Below are 12,302 nucleotides of genomic sequence, written 5' to 3'. Positions count from 1 at the left end.
CACTGAAATTTAATTAGTGGCAGAGGGAGGGCCTTCACAGCAATTCAAGCTTATTTGTTAGCAGCTCTTTTCCAGCTCTAACATGGCACATGAAGGTCCAACTGGCTGAGCGGGATAGGGATGGGAGACAGCAGTAGCTTCTGCAGCCACAGATCCTTGAGCTCCAGCATGGCTCTCCCATCTCTAGGCTCTGAGATGCATCAGGGGAATGAGAAGGGAACCCGTGGGGGATGTTTGCATGCTCTGAATCTCGACAGCCATGGCGGATAAGACTGCCATCCCTCACCTTACCTGCTCTCTGCCCACGGGAACGGAGTTCACTCCACAAGGACGTCCAGGCGTGCTGGATGGTGTGGATGTGGGGTGTGAGGCAGCCTTTCCAGATGTGGAGGAGGAGGGCAAGCTGGAGGAGGAGCAGGCGGTGCTGGGGCAGCTTGCCCAGCTCTCGCAGCGGGACTGCAAGGCACCCTGCAAGAACTTCTTCTGGAAAACTTTCACCTCCTGCTAGTGATGCCCAGCCTGGCCTTGCCAGCCTGCAAACACCTTCCCCACAACTCATCTTCCTTGTCCACCCAGCTTCTTTTTTTGTGCCCTGCACCCCTCAGAATAAAGCATGGCCCTTCAGGAGCGTGTCTGTACCTCGCTGTGGCGCAGGGACGGGACACACACATTTTCTGGAGCGGACGTGGGGGACCGTGGCCATTTTGGGAAAGGGCTTTGCGGCTGCGAGGGGAGCCATGTGAAGCGGGCACAGCCGTCTCTAAAGCTGCTGCAGCTGCCTCCTCAGCCTTGGAAGGTGTGCAGTGAGCTGCTGGGGCTTTGCCTCATGGGGAGGGTCCTCAGTGTCAGCCCCTGGTCAGGATAAGGTGCCATGCCACATTGGTGTAAGAAATAAAGGTCATGAAGGCCCCACCTTGATGCTGGTTTACGAGTTCTCCCATGTTGTCTCATTCTGTGTTACCAACTGTCATCCTCACTGCTGTGTGATAGTTATAATTACTGTATCTTACTTCTATCCCATTCGTGGTATTCATTTATGTACCCCCTATCCTCCTACGTGTTACCGTTCATTGTATTCATTGTATTCATTCATCTGTGTAGTCTCTGTTCACTTACATATTGCAGTTCAGTGTATTCGTGTTCCCCTTGCTCTCTTATATGTTACAGTTTAATGTACTCACCCTGTGTACCTTCCCATTCTCCTGTGTGTTGCTTATCCCCCCCCAAGGCCCCCCTCCTCTTGTTTTTCTGTCGGGAAATTGCCCGCTGCTCCCACCATCTCTGCTTTGCTCTCCATGTGACCTAAGAGTGGCCCTGCCAGCTCCCCGTACTTCACAAAATGGCTGTCCCACGTACAGAATATGCAAATGAGCTGGCACGTAGCCAAGTTAGGTGAACTATACCTTTAAATCAGCAAACCTAGGAAGAGTTCTTACGAAAGAAACATGCTACCTAATAAAGAGAGAATGTAGCTTTCAGCAGAGAGAGTTCAAAAGTGTCGCCCTGACTTGTACCGAGCTCCATTAGAGCAAGGACCCCTGGACTCTGAGCTACTAGGAGACGAGTGTGCACATTCCCCCGAGGACGAGACCCCTGGACTTGGTGTCTATGATAACAGGGACGACGTTCGCCTTTTTTTCTACGTCGACCTGAGAGCAGCGGAGGTGGTGGGGCACACCCCTTGACCCCCACCCCAAGGCTGAAATCTTTTGATAAAGGCTTTTGAAAGGAGAAGAAGCTCTCCTGGCCCTAATTCATAACAAAAGGATGTACAATGTTTGATGTGCCAGGCATGAGATGGCAGGGCTGGTGTCCTCTTCCATGTCCTGAAGGGCTGGAAGAGAGAGAAACAGAGCCACAAACAGAGCCTGCATCTGGGGGCGCCTGGGGAGACCCTCCTGACACGTCCATCCCACCCAGCCCTTGCCATGGCCTGGAGGAAGCAGGAGACAACAAGGAGCAGTTGGAAGGTGATCACAGCATGCCCTACAACAAGAATCAGCTGGCCACCAATCTCCCACAGGCCCCTGAACTGTGTGAAGTGCTGTGAACGGGAAGCAGAGCCCTCGGCAGGCGGGGCAGGGGCCGCAGCTGCCAGCGGCAGCCCCTGCTGGCCTCACTCACCCCACCAGATGATGTGGAGCTCTTGGTGCTGCTGCTGCTGAGTCAGGTACCAGCCGGCCACCCCTGCAAAGACAGAGCGTGTCTCGGCCCCAGCGGCACAGCTGCCCCACCAAGAGCGCTGCCAGCGCTGCGGCCACACCGCCCCCTGGCCCGGCAGGGCTCGGCCAGGCCCTGCCGCATGCTGCCGCCCAGGGGCGGGCACGGCTGCGGGAGGGCGGCAGCAGCCCCGAGGGCAGGCGGGGCTCCACGGCGCCGCTGCCGGGCCCTGCTGCAGGGGCAGCGAGCGGGGCTGGGGCCGAGCTGCCCCAGGCGGGCCGGGGAAGGAAGGCTCGTGGCTCACCCATGAACCTGACGGCCGCCTCTCGCAGGGGCTCCTGTGGGCTGCTCAGGTACGACAGGGCCAGGTGCAGGTGGTCCGGCACTCGGCTCCTGTGCTCTGCCAGCTGCAGAGAGCGGCACAAGGGCAGGGTTGGCGCGGGCTCTGGCCCTTGTGTGGGCGTTCCCAGAGCCCTGCGCTGTTTCCCCTGCCCGCACGGCCCTGAGGCCCGGGCAGCAGCCGCTGGCGCCGGGCTGTGGAGGGCGCAGAGGGCCCGGGGAGAGGCGGTGCTGCCCCGCAGCAGAGCCCAGCTGGACCGGGGCTCCATCGGCACCCGGCTCGGGGCCACAGGAGCCTGGCCAAGAGGCCGCTCAGCCCAGGCAAGGGAGCGGCGTGTGGGGCACAGACCGGTGCCGCTGGGTGCAGCACCGGCCAGCGGCCACCGCTGCCAGCCCCGCAGACCGAGCATCGTGGGCTTCTCCAGGCTGGGGCTGGGGCTTCCGGGCTGTCCTTACCAGGCACTCGGCAAGCCTCCACACCTGATCTGTCTTCAGCAGGTGCTTGAGATCCCTCCTGTTCAGGAATCTCACAGCAGCAAGCAGCGTTTGCCGAGAGGCCTGCAGGGCAGCATAGAGGCAGAGATGGCACCGCAGCCCGGGCCACAGGACCCGCATCCCTGTGCCAAGGCCAGCAGGAGGCTGGAGCCCGTGAGGTGCCAGGGTGCTGGGGGACAGTCGAGCCCCCTCCTACGGGGACACAGTGCCCACGAGTCCTCACCTTTGCCACAGGCCCGTTCTCATCATGGCAATGGAAAAAGAGTGGCAGCAGGCTCTGGCTCACAGGCCTCTTCAGGGGCTTTTTTCCCTTTGCCGCTACCAGCTTCATCACCTCCTCAAAGAGTTGAATGGAGAGCAGCTGGACAAGACTGTTCTCCTGTTGGAAAGGAAGCAAAAGCCCTCCACATCAGCTGCTCCAGGCCCCCCTGTGTACAGGCCCAAAAGTCCATGGGGCACCACACCTGCGGGCAGCAGCCAGTGCCCATGGCTGGTGGCACAGAGCCTTACGTTGTCAAAGAGTTGCCAGAGCGCCTCAGCCACGTGCAGGGCAATAGGGCTGGATATTTTGAGGTCCTTGTGCGAGAGCAGAAAGCCGAGTACAACAAGGGTCAACGATGTCTTCGTTCACATGCCACAGGAGGTGCCCAAGGCTTTCTGTCAGGCTACTCAATCTTTTGCTCTGTGTGGAACACAAGGCTGGTGTCCAGCTGGGCAACCCCACGCTGCTGCTGCAGGGCCTCGAGGCCGAAGGCCTGACCCAGCTGAGCAGCAATGCAGGAGAGCTGGGAGTAGCTGCCACAGCTACCAAAGCCCAGGCAAGTCCAAGGGGCTGCTTTCCCCAGCCCCACGCTGCCAGCACAGCTTCAGCTGCTGCCTCCTTTTCACCACTGAGGGGTCTTTGCTGAGGACCACGAGGCCTCTGAGCACCAGGCGACGCATCTCCATGGACTTGCTCTGCAGGTGCCTTGGCATGATCTCCAGGACGTTTTCATGGCATTCTTTCAATTGCAGGCACTCAAGGACCTGAAAGGCACAGAGCAGTGGCAGGGGTGCCCGGCTGGCAGGAGCTGAGAAGTGCACAAGGCAGTTCTGCACCGTCCCAGGCAGCTGCAGCTGTGAGAGGGCAGAGAGGTGGGAGGCTGGCAGAGCCACCCAACCTGGTGCCCCTGAAGCTTGCCCCTGAGCCAGGTGTGAGCCCAGTGCCTCCAGAGGCAGGGAGATGCAGATGGAGGGAGGACAGAGAGCTAGCTGCTTGACAGGTGGCCTGGCTGCAAGCAAAGGTCAGTAGGAGAAACTCACCGGCAGGGCAAAGACTCCTGTGTTGTCCCCATCCGAGGTGTACACACTCTCCAGTGGCCGGGGGCTCACCACTCCGAGGAGGATCTGCAGCGCCAGCTCCGCAGTCCCGCTCGAGGTCATGATCGCCCTCCACATGGCAGCGGCAGCTCTGCGGGGTCACAGCTCTGTCTCAGGGAGGTCTTGGCCACAGCACCGTGGCCTGGGCAGCTGCAGGGGCCCGCGCTGGCCGTCAGCCCTGCCTGTGCGACTGCCCCTGGCTGGCAGCACCCAGACATGGAGAAGAGAGTGTCAGCACAGCAGCCAGGTGGTACCACGACTGACAAAAACACACATAAAAGGTGGACCTGTGTTTTTCTGAGGAGCAGTCTGTGGTGTGAGAAAGACTCCTCTCTCCCTTGCTGAATTGAATATTAGTTTTTGAGTGGTGATTGTTGGATTTAAAACCCAAGGTTTTGGTGCCATAGAGGGTAACGTGTGAGGAGTAGAAATTGGGAGGAGGAGAAGAAATGCTCTGGGAAGGTTTGGTGTGGGTTGTTTTTGTTTTGTTTTCTTTTTTTGGGTTTTTTTTTGGAGGGGGGGTTTGGTTTTTTTGGGGGGTTTTTTTGTGTGTGTTTAAGGTGTTGGGTTTTTTTTCCTTTCCTATTTCTGTTCTTATGTAATGTAATAAAGTTATGTCTTCTGTTTTCAAGTTTTGAGCCTGCTCTGCTCTGTCCCTGATCACATCCCACAGTAGTTGCTAGGAAAAACATATACTCATGGGTGCATCAACATCTGGTCAGTGGAAACCTATGACAGTCTTTTCCAAATTGTTTTCCCACTGTTATGTTCTGTCTTCTTGAATGTTTTTTGCTTACATGAGCTTGTTTTATAGCATGGATAGACAAAATGGAATCTATCATAAATTATAGCAGTTACCAGTGAGAATAAATTAAAACTTGAAAAATATTCAGTGTGCTCCTGGGAACAATTAGGATGTGATTCACTGTCAAAACCTGTGGAAAACAAAGTATCAAGACTGCACTGGTAACTAAACCTTTTTTAGTACAATTTTGAAACAGAAATATTCTATTTAACGTTTCTATTCCCTTTTCCTTTTTATAAGGGGACAAATACTTTCCTCTTAAAAAGAAAGACAAACAAAAAAGAAAACTCTGACTCACTGGAAACAGATGTCATATCTTAAAACTCAAGTTATTCAACTATAGATGACTACCTTGTTTGTATTGTGTCCAGGGAACACATTTTTAACTTGATCTCTCCTCCTCTGCTTGGCTGTTACTACTATTTGGACTAGAAAGTCTTATAGTCTTAAAGTTTTAATACATTTTCTAACCCCTAAAGGCAAAAGGTCAGATCTGGGCTGGTGCTTATCAATCTCTCTTGGAATCGGTGCAATTAAAACAGTTTGCAATTATACAGGATTTGGTATAAAGGCTATGATGCACGCAGTGCTGAGGTTGTAAAACAAAACCTTCTCAGGACTAGGATATGACTGAACTAAAAGGCTTTTATGCTACTGAAATGATCCTGGAATTCTTGCTCTATAAGGGATGTGCTTAAGTATGGAACTGAATACAAAGACTGTACTTGAATTGAGAGGTTGGTTTTTTTGGTTTGTTTGTTTTGTTTTTTGGTTGGTTTTTTTTTTTTTTTTGAGTTAGACATGAGGAGAACCTCACAAGCTGCAATTTAGAATGGTGCATATGCATGTTCTTAGTGCTGTAGCATGCATTCTCAGGAAAAAAATGAAATGAGATAGAATATAGAATATAGTGATATGCCACTGACATATAAAAAAACAGGGAAAAAAAACAGAGTAGGAAAGAGACATGAGATTTTTTCCTTCACACTATTAATTTGCATTCATACTTTGGAATTCATATTTTAGCTGATGCTTAGAGAGGCTACCTGGAACTGAGGCTGAACAGAGTTAAAGGAATAAAGTAGGTGTTTATTAAAAGGCCTTTAAAGGATACACTTGGGGCAGTACAAGAGCCCTGCTGTGGCTCTACCCAAGATGGACTCAAGATGGACAACCGCTCACAAGTTTTCACACTTTTATAAGTTTTGGTCCATTTACATATTGGGGTCAATTGTCCAGTTACAGCTCCAGGTTATGAAGTCCCATCCTCCCAGTTTGCTCTCCTCAATTTGCTGTTGTCTATTCTTGAAGCTGTTGTCTATTCCTGAAGCTGCAATGATGCCCTTGGTTCTCAGGCTGGAAAAAGATTGTTTTGTCTCTGTGAAGAGAACTTGCTAACAATTTATATGAAGCTCAGTGTCACACACTAAGACAGTACAGAATCTGGAAAAAAATATGAAAGCTAAAACTTAAAGCATCATTACCATTGTGTCTGCCTCAGTCAGGGTTTGTACTGAATTATCCTTAGATACTAATTTATTTCAGCTGTGTTTTTAATATAGTTCCATGATTTTTCTATAAAAGTCTAAAGTAAAACTAAACAAGTATTCCAATCTTAAAAAATACTTTAGAACAATTACTATATTCTAGAAATTTAATTTCTTATTTTACTGATACTGCCTCAGAGAAACTTTCACAATGGGTGGTGTGGAAATGATTGTAGATGCCCAATGTAAACATAAAATGTCAAAAGAGCAGTTCTTTCTATAGGAGTTCCAGTGTTTTCCTGTCTCACATGGCTGAATTAATTTCAGATGTTGTCCTAGTAACTACTGTATGTAAATCTGTATATTTGCTTTAATCTTATGATGGGCTGCTGGTGTGAATGTACATGTGGTGTGAATGTCAACACTTTGTTTAAGGTCTGTGTGGTATGATGTATTTATCATACTATATTTGGGGTATATGCATGTGCCCTAACCTTTACACACATGTACATATTTAGTAACGAAAACCATGAAGCTTTTTTTCCTGTAACATGTAATAAGGACTACTGTGATTTTATGCCCAAGTTAAAAAAAAAAAAAAAAAAAAACAAAAGCAAAACACCTATGTGCACTGGTTACTGTGGCAACCTCTTAAAAATACCTATATAGTTTTAAAAAAGGACAAAGCACAAAAAATTTTTAAGATATGATTGAAATTTTAACAAAAATATAATGCTTTAAAAACAGAATTTTTCGCATTATAATGACATGTCAAAATTATATGTAGTTGTCATGGAGGAAGCATGAGAGATTGATATGCAGAATGTGGAGTCTTGCTTTCAAGAAGTCAGGCAGGGTCATGAGGAAAAGGTTGTTCAGTGAGGATGAATGGGCACCACAGCAGCCCAGTGCTCTGGGGTCTAGTGCAGTTTGTGAGATATTTGGGACAAAAAATTCAACTGGTCATGTCCCAAATCCTCCTGCTCTTCAGCTGAAGTCAGTTTTCTGTACAGATCTTGGAAAGAATTGACAATGACAGTTTTCACAAATGTTTCCTGACAAAAGAGCCATTAAATATATTCAAGTATTTGGTCTGAAAGCCATGACTGATCCATGTTTGAGCGAAGGACAGAGCCTTGCTCTGGAAGTCAGTGTATTTCTTGATTGAGTTGAGAGTGAGACACCTTTGGAATGCTTTTCAGCCATTAGAAACATTAGAGTAATTTCCAAAAGATATGGAGCAGTGGCTGGAGTTGGATGAATGATGCAACAATTCAGGCTAGCTCACATTAATAAAACTGATCTTCTGTTTGTCAAAATAGCTGTTGTGTGACAATGTGATCACAGATACGGAGAAAATAATTTCCTCTGTAGCTGCTGAGGTCACTGTTAGGCTTTCTTGTAAGTTCCATCTCACCTGTAAACATGCATCAGGTGAAAATATAAAATAAATTAGGAGGACTTTCAGGAGAAATCGTTGAATATAGATTTGAAAGTGCACTCCTGGAGCCCATTAGGAAGTGACAAAATATGAATTCTCCCAGCATGTAGACTGTAATTTTATCCACAGTGAGGAGTGATCCGAGCAGCCGTGTTAGCACGTTGCAAAAGTCTTGGCCAAATCTTTAGCTTGGTTTTTGAGGTGTGTTTGCCACTGTGTTTGCAGTGGCAAATCTTTTGATATCAGCTGTGCTGAAGGGCTCGACTTCTACCCATGGCTAGAGAGTGACATTTAAGATGAGGTGTTTTCCTAGAAGAGCTGGGTGTTCTGTTTGACAAAATTATTTTCTGAAGTCACATTACTCTTGATATTCAGGAGTACTACATTTCCACCATAATTTAGAGTTAATTTGTTTTCTTTGTTTTAAAATTAAAAAGACTTTAAACGAGATTATTTTTGTTATAACCTACACCATATAAATGATCTTTTCTTATCAAATTACTGTAGCTGTACTGACTGGGAAGTTAAACACATGCTATTTGCTTTTTAAGGTGTGTAGCAAGAGCAGGATGTCTTATGGAATGAAGGTTGAGCTATCCCAAACTGGGCCTCAGATTTGGGCCTGCAAGGCCTCAGATTTGGGCCCATGTAGTAGTAGATAAACCTGTGGCGCAGTTAGAAATTCAATTAAGGTGTGTGCATGCTTTAGCTAGGGCAGTTAGGATAGAATCACGGTGGCTGCCTTAAACTGAAATAGTTTACATACTTCTTCATGCTGAATGCCAATAGAAGTGCACCTGCAACTGTAAACTATCTGACACTGTATAAAACCAGCCATTTTGAGAATAAAGAAGAGAACGTATATTATAACCACATTGGTCGGACCTGTGTTTGCTCCGTCTCCAATCCCAATTAGAGTCCCTGATTTCAGCTGGTGCCCTGAATGTGGCAGGCAAGGACACAGGCGCCGCAGAAGATTTTGGAATGTAACAGGAAGGCAGCTAGGACTCTTCCTCCCCCTCATCCACAGCCTTGTCCATAGAGATAAGCGAAAAAAGTCCCTCTGAGGTATGCAACTCCCCTCTAACTTCAGTAGATTTCCATTCCCCTTTACTAACTACTAAGACCCACCATCCCTTTGTGACGTAGCGAAACCCCTTTGAGTATTTAACCCCAAGATACAAGCTAAAAAATCGCCATTTTGACCATCCACCATATTGGTGTCAGCGTTTGTCTATGGCCCGAGTGGCTGGGGTGGGGCTCAGCCACCGTGCTGTCCTTTGATACCAGGTCGCCAGCCTTCTACCTGAAGGCAACACCTGAACTGGGACCTCTCTTCTGCTTTTTATTTTTGCTTGGATGCAGATTGTATTTGATTTTATTATGCTTGGATGCGGAGTTTATTTTGATTTTGACACTTCTCGTATAAATATGAATCTTGCTTGGATGCGGTGAAAGTCTCTGCCACTTGGGTTTGTCTTGTGTGTAAGATTTGGACTGAATATTCGAACAAACGGGACACAAGCAACTCTGAGCTTACAGAGCTGGGATTGGAGAGCGTGGTTTCGCCTACTTCACCCGGAGGGGAACAGCAACACGCAGTGGAAAGAAGAGGTAAGCGTCTGTGCGTGAGAGAAAAGAAGGATTTTAAAAACATGGAGAAGGATTTTCACGCAGCAGTGCAACTCTTAGCAACAATTGCCTCAAAAAGGGGTGAAAAGATAAAAGAAACTGATATAGAACAGTTAACCCTATGGGCTCGCAAAAAAGGAAAGTTAAACCAGCCATCGCTTCTCTTTAGTGAAGCAGAATGGAAGGAAATAGGTGAATTATTATGGGATTCTGTCATTTCGCAAGGGAAAGAAGCGAAGATTTGCTCAGAGTTACGCGTGATTTGGAAAAAAACTATAAAAATACCTTGCAAACATTCGCTGCGGAACGCAGAGCTGCCCAGGCAGCCATTTTAGCATTGGAGAAAGCTGCCCCTCCCCCCTCCGATCTGGGGGTGTTCCTCTCTGAGCCAAAAGAGTTGAAAAAAACATCTAAAGTGGCGAAGTTTTTCTGTATAGGTTCCACGCATCCCATAAGAGGGAAAGCCGCTCTGTTGTGCCCCTCCCTGCATAAAGTGATAGATACAGCAAACAGCAACATGAGCCGAGAGCAGGAAGTGCCTTCTCCAGCTCCTGGGGAGAATGAGAGCAAACAAGAAACGTCTCGGCCGAGAATGAACCTAGAACAAACCGAGAACAAACCCAGAACGAACCGAGAACGAACTGAGAACAAACCCCAGAATTAACCAGGAACGAACCGAGAACGAACCTAGAACGAACCCGGAATGAACCTAGGACAAACCCAGAACACACCAAGAACGAAAATGGAACGAACCCGGAATGAACCCAGAATGAGAACAAACCCAGAATGAACCCGGAACGAACCGAGAATGAACCCGGAACGAACCTAGGATGAACCCAGAACACACCGAGAACGAACCTGGAATGAACCTAGAACGAACCCAGAACACACCGAGAATGAACCTGAAACAAACCCGGAACGAACCCGGAATGAACCTAGAACGAACCCAGAACACACCAAGAACGAACCTGGAACAAACCCAGAACGCCCCTGGAACGAACCTAGAACGAACCTAGAACGAACGCAGAACACACCGAGAACGAACCTGGAACAAACCCGGAACGAACCCAGAATGAGAACGAACCCAGAATGAGAACAAACCCAGAACAAACCCGGACCAAGAATGAACCCGGAACGAACCTGGAATGAACCTAGAACAAACCTAGAACAAACCCAGAACACACCAAGAACGAACCCTGTGGCCCAGATCTGGCACTCACCTTCGTGCAGCAGCTGGAAGTGCTCCAGCTCCTGAGGCTGCTGTGCTGAGGTAGCTGCAGCCTCCTCCTCCTTCAGCCCGGCCAGCACAATGGGGGGTTTCTGCTCCATGTCACTCTTTGGAGTTGTGACTGTTTGCAGGAGAGATGCTTCAGCAAAGCTCCATATCAGCAAGTGCTGCAATTGTGCCTTGAAGGCACCTCCAAGAGAGAAGCCTTGGCAAGGCTACAGGACAGTAGGTCTTGCAGTCTCTCCTGGAGGGCACCGGCCACAGGGATGCCTTTGGAAATGCTCTGGCTCACCAAGTCCTGCAGCCTGGCCTCGAGGTCACCTGCACAGGGAACGCCTTGCAAGAGCTGCGGCTCAGCGAGGAACGAGTTGCCTGTGTGGGGGCTCCTCACAGCGCTGTTCTGTCCCGTGCTGTTCCACTGCGTGCACCAAACACTGTGGCATGGCCGTGTCAGCGCCAGTACCTATGTGACAACGTGTCACAAAGGGTCACTGTTCTACATTCCGTGCCCACGTGTCACAAAGAGCACCAGGACACACCTGCACGTGCCCTGGGGACACCTCCAGCCCACCCAAACTGCCCCAGCTTGCAAGGAAGTTATTTTCGGGCTAGAACTACGTAAACAAAGGACCGTGAACAAAAAGAAGAAAGCTTGTTTATGTTGCAAAGTGTGAGAAAGTGAAAAACTGACCCTTCATATTGTACAGAAACTAGAGAGCTGACTCCATCTTATGAACAAGTAGAAGGCTTTCAAAAAACTCAGAAAAACCAGGGTAATGCCAAGGGGAACTTTAGGAATGGCTCAAACAACAAGCAGATGCTCCTCTGCTCTGCCTGCTCAGGGCAGCAGAAGGAGCCCCCAGGGCTGCTGGTGCAGCTGCAGCAGGAAGGGCACAAGGACCTTCCACAGACACTGTCACGGCCTCTTTGGGACACGTCCCAGGGGCGGGTGGCCCCCATACACACAGGGCTGTGACACAGACACGAGGGCGTGTGCCCAGGGCACCAATGCTGCTCTCAGGCCTGGGGCCAGGGAGCACAGATATCAACAGGCATGGCAGAGTCCCTGCCAAAGCAGAGCTGCCACCCCCCAAGCCCTGCCAGTGCTGGTGCCCCTGTCCTGCCACACAGACCTGTGCCCCTGGGGACTTCTCTGCCACAGGGCAGCCAAAGCCAACTTTGTGCACTTGGGGCTGTGCTTCTTTCTGCAGGAGCACCTGCAGCAATTGGTGGCAACACTCGGTGTCTGTCACATGTTGCTCCTTCCTGGAAGGATTTTGGCGTGGCAGTGCTTATCTGCAGCACAAACCCACCTTCCACTGTTGACTTCCAAAGGACAAGGAGATTCTTACAGAG

The 12,302-nt window shown here is 49.4% G+C and overlaps 1 long non-coding RNA gene across 2 annotated transcripts; it reads left to right on the top strand.

Annotated features, from left to right (window-relative positions):
- The first annotated feature begins 2,372 nt into the window (after positions 1-2,372).
- On the top strand, positions 2,373-9,293 carry LOC134560570 (uncharacterized). 2 transcript variants are annotated; one of them, XR_010082754.1, is made up of 2 exons: positions 2,373-2,513; positions 2,995-9,293. It is a non-coding gene; the product is annotated as an uncharacterized LOC134560570 (long non-coding RNA). The 2 variants fall into 2 exon arrangements; XR_010082755.1 differs by having other exon boundaries at positions 2,375-2,513; positions 2,998-9,293.
- The last annotated feature ends 3,009 nt before the right edge of the window (positions 9,294-12,302 follow it).

The sequence above is a fragment of the Prinia subflava genome, chromosome 20 (genome assembly GCF_021018805.1).
Source record: "Prinia subflava isolate CZ2003 ecotype Zambia chromosome 20, Cam_Psub_1.2, whole genome shotgun sequence".
NCBI classification, from domain to species: Eukaryota; Metazoa; Chordata; class Aves; order Passeriformes; family Cisticolidae; genus Prinia; species Prinia subflava.
The sequence above is the reverse complement of the archived record's forward strand: the minus strand, read 5'-3'. Positions and strand labels throughout refer to the sequence as shown.